The sequence below is a fragment of the Tursiops truncatus genome, chromosome 1 (genome assembly GCF_011762595.2).
Source record: "Tursiops truncatus isolate mTurTru1 chromosome 1, mTurTru1.mat.Y, whole genome shotgun sequence".
In the NCBI taxonomy this organism is placed as follows: domain Eukaryota; kingdom Metazoa; phylum Chordata; class Mammalia; order Artiodactyla; family Delphinidae; genus Tursiops; species Tursiops truncatus.
The window spans coordinates 76,611,858-76,626,002 of record NC_047034.1 but is presented as its reverse complement, the minus strand read 5'-3'; the positions used below and the strand labels follow the sequence as shown (position 1 = coordinate 76,626,002).

At 48.3% G+C, this 14,145-nt stretch overlaps 1 long non-coding RNA gene and 4 other non-coding genes across 5 annotated transcripts; 2 read left to right on the top strand and 3 right to left on the bottom strand.

Moving 5' to 3' along the window:
- Positions 1–380: 380 nt before the first annotated feature.
- LOC117313007 (uncharacterized) lies at positions 381–4,127 on the bottom strand. Its single transcript, XR_004527501.2, has 2 exons — positions 948–4,127; positions 381–791 (listed from the first exon to the last, which is right to left on the bottom strand). It is a non-coding gene; the product is annotated as an uncharacterized lncRNA (long non-coding RNA).
- On the bottom strand, positions 829–902 carry TRNAN-GUU (transfer RNA asparagine (anticodon GUU)). The gene has a single exon. It is a non-coding gene; the product is annotated as a tRNA-Asn (tRNA).
- TRNAQ-CUG (transfer RNA glutamine (anticodon CUG)) lies at positions 2,834–2,905 on the top strand. The gene has a single exon. It is a non-coding gene; the product is annotated as a tRNA-Gln (tRNA).
- Positions 4,128–8,403: 4,276 nt separating the features above from the next.
- LOC117309700 (U1 spliceosomal RNA) lies at positions 8,404–8,567 on the bottom strand. The gene has a single exon (XR_004524015.1). It is a non-coding gene; the product is annotated as a U1 spliceosomal RNA (small nuclear RNA).
- Positions 8,568–13,185: 4,618 nt separating this feature from the next.
- Positions 13,186–13,348, top strand: LOC117309795 (U1 spliceosomal RNA). Its single transcript, XR_004524093.1, has one exon. It is a non-coding gene; the product is annotated as a U1 spliceosomal RNA (small nuclear RNA).
- The last annotated feature ends 797 nt before the right edge of the window (positions 13,349–14,145 follow it).

Genomic DNA, 14,145 nt, shown 5'->3' with positions numbered 1-14,145 from the left:
AATAGAATATCTCTGTGTAATGCCCAAAATGTCCCTCTGTTGTCCTTCCCCTTAGTTATGTCGGGAGGGCACTGCTCCCTTTATTAGTTAGACTATCATACAGAGATGTATACAAAGATTGCTGTGTTGGCAAGTAAATGAAGAAAGGGACATTGAAAGACTGGAAAATAAAATGGAATATGATTCAGTCCCACTTCTGTGGAAGGAAAATTTGAAGCATTTACCAACATTAGAAGCATAGAAACACTAAAGGTAGCACTTGCACTTCCAGTTCTCTACGCTATGGAAACACCTGCACGAGTGGTCAGAGGTGTGTGTACAATAATGATGGTTGCAGCATATTCGTCATCGTGAAACCATGAAACCAAGTAATACACAACCATGGAAGAAAGGCCTTTATCAGAAACAATGCAGAGGAGAATTATGATCATGAGCTCACTTATAACATCATTCACAGAACAAGTACTAACGTTCAGAGATGAAAAATTTGAGGCACATAACATATAACTTTCTTGTCCAAGTCTACAGACTTGGCAGAATAAAGACTTTATCCCACCAGACCGTGGCTTCCTTGATCTCTTTCAGGAGGTCGTGAGTTAGGCAAGTATGGAGTCCAGTAGAGACGACAGACAATAGAGCTGGGAAGTCGGGGTGGCCCAAGACTGGCAGCAGTGGTGAGGTGGACAGGACCCCGAAGACAGTTCGGTAAACTTTGTGGGAGCAGATGTACAGGTAATAATCAGCATGGAACACCTGGAATGGTATTCAGCACCGAAAACGCTGGATGGGTTCTGGGGAAAAAGAAAAAAGAAAAGAAAACTCTCCCACCGTCCCTGGGTGGGCTCGAACCACCAACCTTTCGGTTAACAGCCGAACGCGCTAACCGATTGCGCCACAGAGACAACAGCCCATGCCTTTTCTGGACTCTCTTTGCAGTAGACACTTACTAATTCCCAGGATGTGCCGCCTGTCCCGCAGGAGAACGGTGCCCGTTCGAAAGCCTCGGAAAAACGGAAAGTTTAGAGCGATGAATGATGTTCTTTATCCTGTTTGAAACTGGTGCCTCAGGTGCCTTATCCGAAACTAAAAGGGCAGCAGAATGGCCTGACCCCGCCTTGCCCCTCACTCGCCTCAGATGCCAGCGCCCCCGGAGACACCCGGAGCCCGGGCCGGGACCCTCCGCGCCTGAACCGAATGGGGTCCAAGGATAGCTGAACTCCCGGTGGGCATCCATGACGGCTCTTCCGGTTTCCTCGCCGACACCCAATGAATGTGACTTTGCCCACCCTCCCGAGAGGCCTCCGGGGGCCCGTGTGGTGTTTTGGTTTCCTGTGTCCGTCACGCGATTTCCACAACGGCAGCAGTCGCCGTGATGGTCGCCCCTGCGTCCCCACGCCCAGAACAGGGTCTGGCACTCAGCAGGACGCTCCGGGTTTCCCGGCCATTCTGTGATCCCTCAACGTCCTTTCCACGGATTTCTTTTCTTCCTGTATCAGCCAGAGACCCCTTGTGGTCCTTGCACTCATAAACCTTGACTGACCTTGAAGTTCTCCTGGAGGAGCGCTTCGTGTTGTTTGTTGCCGCCCAGCTTCTTGATTTTCCAGAAGGAAGTTTCATCTTCTCCTCAGCCCGGTGCTGTGAACTTCCTCCTGGTAACAAGGGCCTCCTTCCTCCTTGAGTCAACTCTTGTCCAGTCCCTGGGACGTCTCCCAGCAACACTGGGCATCTTACTGACTCTGTTTTTTGGCCGACGGCTCTTTTCTTTTAATGCGAATTTTTCTGTTCTGTGTATTGGATAAGGGGAGGAATGGCTTTGGGAGAAAATGAAGAAGTAAAGGGGAAATGAAATAACGCAGATTATTATTTTGAGACATAGTGTGGACTTATACCTATTACACATGTGAATATTTAGTGTGGTGGTATTTTGTGTACATAAATACTGTATACACTGTCAGACAACTCGGAGGCACGTGCTCTATGACCCAGCAATGAGTGCTCTTGGGTACCTGGGTATGTGTACACTTCTTTTAAGCCGTGCGACTTCTGGGTCATGATATATTAAGAAATTGGAATGAAACTGACTTGCCCACGCTGTGAGGAAAGAGTCTGTGACTGCCGAAGTGTCAGAGCGCTGCCTTGTGGCCTCCACAGCATGTCGTTGATTTTGAGTCACCCCTGGTGAGTATGGCCTGGTTTGTCTCAGTGTTTGGTGTAAACGTTAATTTTTACTTGCGCGGTAAATCTAACAAATCTACAGTGGTAAGAAAAACTTAGCCCCCCTTCATCAGAAGTGTATGAAGAAGAAAAGGAGAGGTCTCCTGCCTCCCATGCCCATTCCACTGCGGACACACTTTATATATTACACGTAGGAGGTGGTGGCAGCTTTGGAGTGTCATCGGTGCTGTGTAGCCAAGGGACCCAGGAAGTCCCAAGTCCTGCGCTGACAATCGTCTGCCCTCTCTGGGCAATGGGAAAAGTGTGAAGGCGAAGAAAAGTAACACTATTATCTGCAGAAATTTTACCTCAGGATGGGACACTCTGGCAAACTGAGGCAGAATATGTGGTTTATGATGGAGACTTTCAGGGGCTCTTCCCTGGCCCGAAGCCCAAAGTGGATTTTACCTCGTTTTCTGAGGTGCAAGTGAACTGAGAGAAGTCAATCAAAGGAGAGGAGCAGAGAGAAAGCAAGACGGAGGACCACCCACGCGGGTCAACCGTATTCAAGTCTTGTCGGGACCGTAGAAGAAATGCCCTGGGATTATCGCTGGGACGCGTGGAGGCTAAATAAGTACTTCCCCATCTCTGGCGGCATAGAGCGAGCACGTTTCGAGCAGGTTCCATGGTGTAATGGTGAGCACTCTGGACTCTGAATCCAGCGATCCGAGTTCAAATCTCGGTGGGACCTTTCTGCTTAGTTAGAAGAAGGACTTTTTTACTCCTCAGATGGGACGTGCTTTCCCGCTCCCGCGTCCCGGAGAGGCGCGGTCCGCGCGGTCCACGCGGACGTGGAGGGCAGGTGAGGGGACGAGCCCGCGGCGTCCCCGCTGGACCCTGGCGACTCTGCCCGTCGCTGGCCACCGGAGGCCCCGGCCCCGCCGCCCAGGGGCGCAGCGACCGAGCCGGTGGCACCCCCTCGTCGGGTCACCCTGGGTCTCGGGGGCAAAAGGCAGAGGCTGCGCCCACTGACTCCTGCCCCGCGAGAGGGGTTCGCACCGCACGTCCTGTAACTAACTGCGCGCTGGTCCCTGTGAGTAAAGGGTCGCGGTGCGGGGCTGTGACGTCGCTGAGCAGCCAGGGTGACAGCGTCTTAGCTTTCGGGTCGAGGGTTCCAGACCTGGATGGGAAGTACTGTATTGTATTCAGGTGCCCTATTTATTATTCCGAATATCAATGGATCCTATCCCAGTTTATACCCATTTTATTCAGAACTGCTCGCTCCTAAGTCTCCGTTGGACACGAAAAGCCGCTGTTAGGCTAAGATTTGAACCTTCACTCCAGGAAACCTCGTCCTTTCTTTCCAAGCTCAGCCAGAAAGGGGAGCCCCGGCCGCGGATTCCGGCGTCTGAGGAGACCCCAAGTCCCTGACCCACGGCCGCCCGGCCCGGCTCCTCCGGGGCCAAAGGTGAGACGAGCCGGGGCCGCTCCGAGTCCGGGACCGGCCGGCGCCCCTTCGTCCTGCCGCGACTCTGCTCCACCGAGAAGACGCCCCAGGACGTGACCGGATGGAAACACTTTTGTCCTCTACTGCTCGGTAGAAACGTATGGATGAGGCTTGTGATGGACTTGAATAGCTAATTAAAACGTTCTCTTCCAGGTGCTAAGGAGCATCTCTCTGAGTTTGAGATTTTGGAACTTTCAGAGGTTACGAAGGACCGAACGACACAGCTGTCTTTGGAGGACTTGACGAGAAAGGTGTGAGGCCGGCGAAAAGATCCGAGGAAGGGCAAGAGCAGGAAAGAGGAGAGAATGACACAGAAGGGAGAAAGGGGCTGGAAGGGAGAGGAGCTGGGCGGGCACTGCAGCGGGGGCAGTCGCTGGGTTTGGGCGACCACAGCTCCTCACTCTGGAGCGCTCCCACCCTTTACCGACCTGCCCGAGAACCCGGTTCCACCCCAAATCGCCAAGCTGCTTGCCTGGCATTTGTTCTTGCAAAGTTTCCTTCGCCGTTGGGTTTGGAGGGGTGAGGTGGGCTGTGTTGGTGTGCAAGCCAGTGGAAGTCCTGGCGGCTGCCTTGGAGACGACTGGCGGGTAGGGAAACACACAAACTCCACTCTTCCCTTTGCAGGCCGGTCTGCAGGGCCTGGGGTGGGAAACTGGAAAATCAGAGTCTCAATATTTATTTAGAGATAAGGAGATAAATAGCCAAACAGTAGGTCATGTGAGTTGAAAGTGGTTATCCCTGGAAAAAAAGAAATGTGGGATGGGATCAGGGGACTACTGTTTCCCATAACAAGTTTTGGGGCATATGTAACTTTGTACCACATGTATGATATTTTTAAAGTTCATTGCTTGTATTTTGAATATAAATTTTTATGTAGTCATATGTATCACTCTTTTAAAATTCTGGGTCTTGTGTCATGTGTAGAAATGTTTTCCACTGTAAAATCATGATTTTTATTTTTTTTACATTGGGGCATTCTTGAAGCAAGGAATTGGACCATTATTCCCCTTTTGATGAGCTGATCACATGAGCTAATATACTTGCAGATCCTCCCGGCCCAGGAGGTTACTGCTGGTCAGAGAGGATTGCTTTACTCTCTCTAGGAGGGTCCACAGCCACTCAAAAGTATCAGTAACTTAAATAAAATCCCACCGAGTCTTTATGCAGTGCTGTGCCCAAAACACAAGAGCTTACACTCAATGATTACATGTTAGTGCCGTGTGCCCAGGCATAGTCTACAAGTTTTACATGGGTTTACTCATTTGATCCTTTCAACAGGCCTATATCATATCATCGTCCTCACTTCCCACATGAGAAAACTGAGGCGTGGAAAGGTTAAGTAACTTGTCTCATCGCTCAGTCAGTGAGCGGGATTTGAAAGCAGGAATCTGAACGGAAGCCCGCCTGGCTCCACAAGATACGCTCCCAATCAAAGAGGAACAAAAATGGTAAAGATGCTTGACAAGAAATTTAAGTCTGTATATTTCTTTTGAAAAAAACACTAAGGAGGAGTCACGTAACGGGCATAAAACTGTCCTAAATATCCTCATGACCCACCTGCCTCCCAAACATCCTTCTTATCCCAACAGCTGCTCCCCGCACATCTCCAACTTAAACACAATTCCTGCCAGAACTAGATTTTTCCTTCCCTTTATCTTTTCCTCTCACCTACGCCATACTTCTTCCATAGCTATTCTGTTCCTTCACTTCCAGGTCATTCATTTTCTTTAAATTTAAAAATGTTAAATATATATATATAAAGAAGTAAATAAGCAGCCATCCATAGTCCCACCTCCTGGAATTAACTGCTGGTAACATCTTTACGTATTTTTCTTCGATTCTATTTTTAAGTTACTCTAATTTTTGCAAAAATTATATATGCTTATTATGTAAAATTCAAATGATGCAGAAAATGCAAATATGTAAAATTTTGAAACATCTGAAATTCAAAAATAACCTCTGTTAAGGTAGTTAAATATTGATGGAGTCATTTTGGTATATCTATATCTATATTTGTTTTTATAAAATTGAGCTCTTATAGATTCTAGTTTTATTTTAAAGTATGCAATTTAATAGTGCATAAAGTTAATGGAAGAAAAAGATACAAAAATGAAGAAATTGCTGAAATTTCAATCAAATTGTTTACCACAGAGAGAGACTTTTCTAAAAGAACCCTCTAAGGCTAATAATAATAATGATAATAATTAAGACATTAAAATTTGGAATGATTCTTCTTATTACTTTTTAAAATCAAATTTCTCGAGTTGTAGTTTGAAAATAATACAATGCATCCATTTCAAGTTTGATGACTTTTGACAGATGAATGTACCCACGTAACCACTACCCTGTTCAAGAAGGAAGAACATTTCAAGTACTCCAAAATGTCCTCTGCCGTCGATCCCCCTACCACTTCCTGTCCCAGGAAATCAGTGATCTAGTTCCTGTCACTATGGATTAGTTTTGCCTGTTCCAGAAATTCACATAAAGGGAACCACAGACTATGTACTCTTTTCATCACTCAGCATGATGTTTTCGGGAGTAATGCATATCGGGGCCCTGTATCAGGAATCTGTTTCATTTCATCAAAGAGTAGTTAGTATTCCTTTGAATGAATATATCACAATTATATCCGTTCACCTCGTGCTGGACATTTGCATTGATGAACAAAGCTGCTATAAACAAGTCCCGTTTGTGGGCATATGTTTCATAAATTCCATATAAAATCTTTTCTTCTTTAATACGAATTTATTTTGTGAATAGATGTTACATCCGCAAATACAAAATGTATTCAAATGTTACAAAAACCTGAAGTGCAGGCTTATCTTTGATTGTTTCCTATCAGGACATACTTAATATAAGCCACACACTATGCTAGGTGTGTTATTAGATTATCTCATTTAATCTACACAAGTTCACGAAGTACGTAATATTATTTTCATATGACGCTTGCAAAATCGGCCTAGCAAATCGGAGTTGGCCCAAGCTCCAACAGAAGGCACCAGGACTGAAAAGGAGCCCTCCCCCGGAGCACCTGCCCCCCCCCCGCGAGGTTGGGCTCCTAACCCCAGAGGCAACCCAATGTCTTCGTAATAACCTCGCTATGTCTGATAGGCCTGGAAACCAATATCCAAGCAGTTCCTAGTCCCGGTATTTATTGTTCGGCTTCTTTTGGTCAGAAACTCCTCGATCCGGGATCCAGAGCATAATACTGTGGACAACCTTGAGACTAAGGAAATCTGTTAAAAACTCTAAAAACCCGTTCTCTCATCAGTAGGGCATTGAAAGTTAACTTTCGTCTTGGTTCAGCTATTTTATATTTGAGCAGGGAAAACGCCCGCTGCTGGGGAGAAGAGCACTTTTGTTTTTTACTTTCACTTCCAATGATCTACATACTCGACCTGGGTCCTGTGCTTTTCAGTTAGTTTTCTTTGGACCTAGTTTTCTTTAGACCTACCCTTAAGTATCACCCCTTCCCCCACCTCCATCTCCATCTCCACTCGCCCATCTTCACTCCCCCTCTCCCTGACAGCACCCCCACGGGTCGCAGAGGCTTCCGGAGCTGAGCGGATCTAGGAGTGCCGTCCCCGAGGTAGCCACGCGGGGGCGACAGTCTTTTCGTCCATGGTCCTACCTTGACTGTTTGGCCCAGCAGATTCTGTTTGCCAGGACTTCGTGGATCGGCAGTGACGGTGAAGCAAGGGAATACCACATCCTGGGAAAGGAGTTTGTGAAAAGCCCACAACTGCCAACGCTGGGCCTGGGGTTTTTTCCTAAACTGTAGTTCAATAGGGAAAAAACTAAAACTACCCCTTAGTAAATGAAAAAATGTTATGTACAACTCCTGCGGCTACTTAACGAAAACGGATGTGAAGGTAATTTCTTAACTTGCCAGGCCAGTGAAGCAGGTCTCGTGCAAACTGAAGACTGAAAGAGAACTGCTGTTTTTTGTCTATGCAAGTAAGTAGTGAGAGAAACACTGAAAAGAAAGGCTAAAGGAAGGAAAAGGAACAGGACTGAGAAATACGAAGAGACTGCTTGAAGACGGAAAAAAGGAATGAGTAGGCGGGTACCTACCGAAATCCCCAGCCATGATTGCAAACGATGCAGCTGATCACTTCAGAATATTAGTTCAGAATTACAAAAGCATGGAACCGGTCAGAAGCGCATCTATCTGCTCTTTGGCTTCTCACCACACAAACCGGTAAAAAACCGGTTACGCGGCACCCGGTTATATTCTTCGGGTCCGTTCGCGGAGCGAACGCTGACGTCCCAGTGTAGACCTAAGCTTTAACCACAGTTGCGTTTCACGTCGTTTACACACGAAAAGCGTTCCGCGTACAGCAAAGCACAGCCGTGGTTCCGTACGACAGCCCGAATTTTCGCCGCTCAGCGGTGAAAAACTCAGTACACCACATACAGGCGAGTCGCGCGGGCGCCGCCATTTTCAGCGCAGTAACGCTGGGATCGTATTCCAGTGATAACAACCGCAGCCCTCACGAAACCAAATCGCGTCTTTAGTAACTCAGCTGCCGGCACTTCACAAAACGTACTGCTAACATCTAGACCCAAGCGCTGTCTCCAGCCGGGTCGCACTCGCGTGTTCAGCACGTAAACAGACACCATAACTGACCACACAGGCAGGTACCTCACAGCACCGCCGCGACAGTAACAATCTATAAACCACGGAACCCGGTACACCCCGCAAACCACTCCACAACTCTGTTTTTATACCTCGTAAATATCAGGGGAAAGCGCGAACGCAGTCCCCCACTATCACAAATTTTGCAGTCGAGTTTCCCACATTTGGGGAAATCGCAGGGGTCAGCAAATCCGAAGTGCAATGGATAAGCCTCACCCTGGGAAAACCACCTTCGTGATCATGGTATCTCCTCTGCCAGGTAAGTATGAGTTTACTATGTTCTGCCCTGACACACCCTCAGGCGCCCTATACTGTACAGACACGGTCACTTTCCTCCCCGCAGCCCCGAGCCTTCCTGCCCCTTCCAGACAGCTGATCCATGCACTTGCAACCAACAGCCCTCGATTCGCTCCCATACCACGGGAGATCATGTGTCTTTCACCACCAGATCACGAACCAGCAGACCCTGCGCTGAGATATCTACATACGACACGCCCCATCCGTCAAGCCAACGGGAATTACCGCTCCCATCCAGCCCACGCCCCGCCCTACTCCGCGCCTCCCTCCTCCCACGCCGTCCAGCCAAGCCTACCAGAGGGCGGGCGCCCTCTGGGGGAAGTGACGTCGACCGCTCGCTCTTTTCCTCCCACCCGCCCCCACCCGCCCCCACCCGTTGGGGCCGTGCGCGCGTGGCTGGCTGCTTAATCTCTGTCCTGCCGAGCACCTGTCTGGCGGCCTGCTGAAGCCTGAGCACCTTTTGGGAACTGTAACGGCTTTCAATGCGCAGAATAGAGAACATTCAGGAGTCCAGGGGAAACCGGTTCCTTTCAAATCCAGTTGTCTTTGTGATGTACTATTGTGTGTACGTCTAGTAAAACGCATTAACCATTATGACTGGCGGTGAACTCTATTCCATTCTTGAAAGTTCAATTTCGTTCATCGGAAATTTCATTCCTTTTATTCCCCGTCTTCAGGTGTTGTTTTGACTCTGTCCTTGAACAGATTTGAACACCTATCTGCTACCCTCTGACTTCGCAGTCAAATACCTTCTTTAACACAGGTTCATTTGTTAATTATTTTAGGTCTAAGTAAAAAGAGAGTCTTTCATTTGGAAATGTCACTTTTCCATAAATTATTGTTTTTCATGTGTGCAGAGAGCATGGCCTAGGGGTCATTAACTTACTGAGCTCACTGGGCAGGATGTGGCTCTCATGCCAGGATTATTTTATTGTTTTGGGGCATATCTCATGCTCTGTTGCATGGTTTTGTTGCTAAGCAGGCCTGCTTGGTTTTGTGGTTGAGCAAACCCGCTTTCTTGAGTGATCATTAACTTTCGGGGGTCTCCCATACTTTTTTCTTTACCAACAAACCCCTGGTGGGATTAACTATTTAATTACCTACTTTGTCCCTTTACTCTGTCCCTATCACTATCATATAAGTTAGTTTCAAGTTACCAAAATTTGGAGAGACTATTTAATAGCCTTTCTTTCTTTTTTAAAAAAATTTTATTTATTTTTGGCTGTGTTGGGTCTTTGTTGTTGTATGCGGGCTTTCTCTAGCTGTGGACAGCGGGGGCTACTCTTCATTGCAGTGCGCGGACTTCTGATTATGGTGGCAAGGGCTCTCGGTTTGCGGGCTTCAGTAGTTGCAGCACTGGGCTCCGTAGTTGTGGCGCATGGGCTCTGTAATTGTGGTGCGCGGGCTCCAGAACGCGTGGGCTCTGTAATTTGTGGCACATGAGCTCTTTCACTGAGGCGCACGAGCTCGGTAGTTGTCGTGTGCAGGCTTAGTTGCCCCATGGCATGTGGGATCCCCTACCAGGCATGAAACCCACATCCCCTGCATTGGAAGGAGGATTCTTTACCACTGGACCACCAGAGAAGTCCCAGATCTGTATTTATTTTTGAAATCTTTTTTTTCACCTTAGGTCAAGGAATAATTGTATCATAGCAACCTACGATTGATTCTATCTGACCAGGTGTTTTAAAACTTTTTGAGATTTTTGACAGACTTCCCAAGTATCAAATTCTAACTAAAGTTCTTTTGACCTCCAGCTAACTTTGGGGTGCTTCAAAGGGCACCTGGAACATCCCAAAGAGAGATCCTAAACATACTGGTTTCATTTGATATGTTAAATTACATGGGAAACATTGTCCAAACTCGCTGTTGCCTGTGTCAGCTGGAATCATCAGGCTCTCCCCAATCTTATTGCAGCTGCCAAACAGATAGGAGAAAGGGTTTTGGGTTCTTTTGCTGTCTAGTCTCTCACCTTACTCTATGTCCAAAAAATCCCCTGTGGGAATACTCCCACCTCTAGGCCTTCGGGTCCTGACCCCTCCGTGACATTTTCCATTGCACCCAACTCCAATTCCTGTAGGAGTTCCTTTTTGCACCTCTAGGACCCTCTTCACTCCAGGCCTTGGCAGCCCATACCTTTACAGACTACCTATTGGGCTCGCCACTTCCAAGCAGCCCACATCCTAGGCTTTATAAATGCTCAATCTCAAGGAATACACCCCAACATAGGGAAACTTGTTATAGGACATAAGCTTTATAGACAACAGATCCTCCTCAAGGAGAGTCCTGGCAATGCACTGGCACTGGTTCAAACGTCCCCTATCGGGGACCCCTCACGCAAGGGACTGGGTCGACCTGAGAATTCTGGTTAGGAATTGATGGGAGAGTAGACGACGCTCAAAATTCCATTAGGTAAGAAGTGTATTCAGAGGACACTCCGACCCGCTTTCAACAGAAGCCTCCTGGTAAAATGTCTCTGGGACGCCAGACTTCATTTCTAGGAGTGCTCTCAGTTGCAGGTTACTCAGCATGGGAGGTCCTGTTCTAAGCCAGAAGAAATACCTCTGGAATGTATCCTTAAAAACTGGAAAATTTTTTAAATAGATGGGCTGAAAAGGAAAATACTTAAACTCTACCGTAACACGGCCTGGACTTTATATAAGTTGGGGGGGTGGGGGTGGGGATGGAGTTAAATGGCCTGAAAATTGGTCTCTAAATTACAATACCATCTTGCAATTGGATCTTTACTGTCGCAAGATGGGAAAATGGACTGAGATTCCATATATCCAAGCCTTCATAGTCCTTTACCAAAAGCCTGCTCTATGTGACTCCTGTAATCAAAAGCCTGGGGAATCAGAAAGCACTCCTGACATTTTAGATGATCCCCTTCTAAGCTTCCCCAGCTCCCGGGGGTGGGGGTGGGGCGCGGGGAGCCAAGTTTCCCCTGCTTCTCCGGAGGCACCTACTTCTCCAGATCCTCTGACCAATCCCAAACTCCACCTTCCTATGTCCCTTTATACCCGCTGTTACCCCAGGAGGGAGAGACTAGTCACTCCGGAGTAACTCATAGTGGAACTTCCTATCACCCAGGATCGGGAAAAGGATGTCCTCTTAGGGAAGTGTCAATGGCAAAGGGACAATCGGAGTACATGTGCCCTTTTCTTTAACCGATTTAGCCCAATGCAAACAGAGAACGGGCCGATTTTCTGAACACCCTAGTAAGTTTGTTGAAGGGTTTCAGGCCCTAACTGTGGCCTTCGATTTAACTTGGAAGGATGTCCAAACAGTCCTATCAACTTTCTGTGCCCGTGAGGAAAAACAGAATTGGGCAGCAGCACAGGGGCACACTGACCAGCTTGCCAGGGACCAGCCTGAACATTTTGTTATGGGTGGAGACACAGTCCCAAATCAGAAGCCTTGTTGGAGTTATAATTCCCGGGAGGGAACAGAAGCCAGGAAACACATGATACAGTGTGTATTAGAAGGGATGAGAAAGTGTATCAAAAAGCCAGATAAGGGCTTCCCTGGTGGCGCAGTTGTTGAGAGTCCACCTGCCGATGCAGGGGACACGGGTTCGTGCCCCAGTCCGGGAAGATCCCACATGCCACGGAGCGCCTGGGCCCGTGAGCCGTGGCCGCTGAGCCTGCGCATCCGGAACCTGTGCTCCGCAACGGGAGAGGCCACAACAGTGAGAGGCCCGCGTACCACAAAATAAATAAATAAATAAATAATAATTAATAAAAATAATTTACAGAGAAAGGTAAAATTATGACTCGCGTAGTGATAACAAATGAACCTGTGTTAAAGAAGGTATTTGACTGCGAAGTCAGAGGGTAGCAGATAGGTGTTCAAATCTGTTCAAGGACAGAGTCAAAACAACACCTGAAGACGGGGAATAAAAGGAATGAAATTTCCGATGAACGAAATTGAACTTTCAAGAATGGAATAGAGTTCACCGCCAGTCATAATGGTTAATGCGTTTTACTAGACGTACACACAATAGTACATCACAAAGACAACTGGATTTGAAAGGAACCGGTTTCCCTGGACTCCTGAATGTTCTCTATTCTGCGCATTGAAAGCCGTTACAGTTCCCAAAAGGTGCTCAGGCTTCAGCAGGCCGCCAGACAGGTGCTCGGCAGGACAGAGATTAAGCAGCCAGCCAAGCGCGCACGGCCCCAACGGGTGGGGGGCGGGTGGGGGCGGGTGGGAGGAAAAGAGCGAGCGGTCGACGTCACTTCCCCCAGAGGGCGCCCGCCCTCTGGTAGGCTTGGCTGGACGGCGTGGGAGGAGGGAGGCGCGGAGTAGGGCGGGGCGTGGCTGGATGGGAGCGGTAATTCCCGTTGGCTTGACGGATGGGGCGTGTCGTATGTAGATATCTCAGCGCAGGGTCTGCTGGTTCGTGATCTGGTGGTGAAAGACACATGATCTCCCGTGGTATGGGAGCGAATCGAGGGCTGTTGGTTGCAAGTGCATGGATCAGCTGTCTGGAAGGGGCAGGAAGGCTCGGGGCTGCGGGGAGGAAAGTGACCGTGTCTGTACAGTATAGGGCGCCTGAGGGTGTGTCAGGGCAGAACATAGTAAACTCATACTTACCTGGCAGAGGAGATACCATGATCACGAAGGTGGTTTCCCAGGGTGAGGCTTATCCATTGCACTTCGGATTTGCTGACCCCTGCGATTTCCCCAAATGTGGGAAACTCGACTGCAAAATTTGTGATAGTGGGGGACTGCGTTCGCGCTTTCCCCTGATATTTACGAGGTATAAAAACAGAGTTGTGGAGTGGTTTGCGGGGTGTACCGGGTTCCGTGGTTTATAGATTGTTACTGTCGCGGCGGTGCTGTGAGGTACCTGCCTGTGTGGTCAGTTATGGTGTCTGTTTACGTGCTGAACACGCGAGTGCGACCCGGCTGGAGACAGCGCTTGGGTCTAGATGTTAGCAGTACGTTTTGTGAAGTGCCGGCAGCTGAGTTACTAAAGACGCGATTTGGTTTCGTGAGGGCTGCGGTTGTTATCACTGGAATACGATCCCAGCGTTACTGCGCTGAAAATGGCGGCGCCCGCGCGACTCGCCTGTATGTGGTGTACTGAGTTTTTCACCGCTGAGCGGCGAAAATTCGGGCTGTCGTACGGAACCACGGCTGTGCTTTGCTGTACGCGGAACGCTTTTCGTGTGTAAACGACGTGAAACGCAACTGTGGTTAAAGCTTAGGTCTACACTGGGACGTCAGCGTTCGCTCCGCGAACGGACCCGAAGAATATAACCGGGTGCCGCGTAACCGGTTTTTTACCGGTTTGTGTGGTGAGAAGCCAAAGAGCAGATAGATGCGCTTCTGACCGGTTCCATGCTTTTGTAATTCTGAACTAATATTCTGAAGTGATCAGCTGCATCGTTTGCAATCATGGCTGGGGATTTCGGTAGGTACCCGCCTACTCATTCCTTTTTTCCGTCTTCAAGCAGTCTCTTCGTATTTCTCAGTCCTGTTCCTTTTCCTTCCTTTAGCCTTTCTTTTCAGTGTTTCTCTCACTACTTACTTGCATAGACAA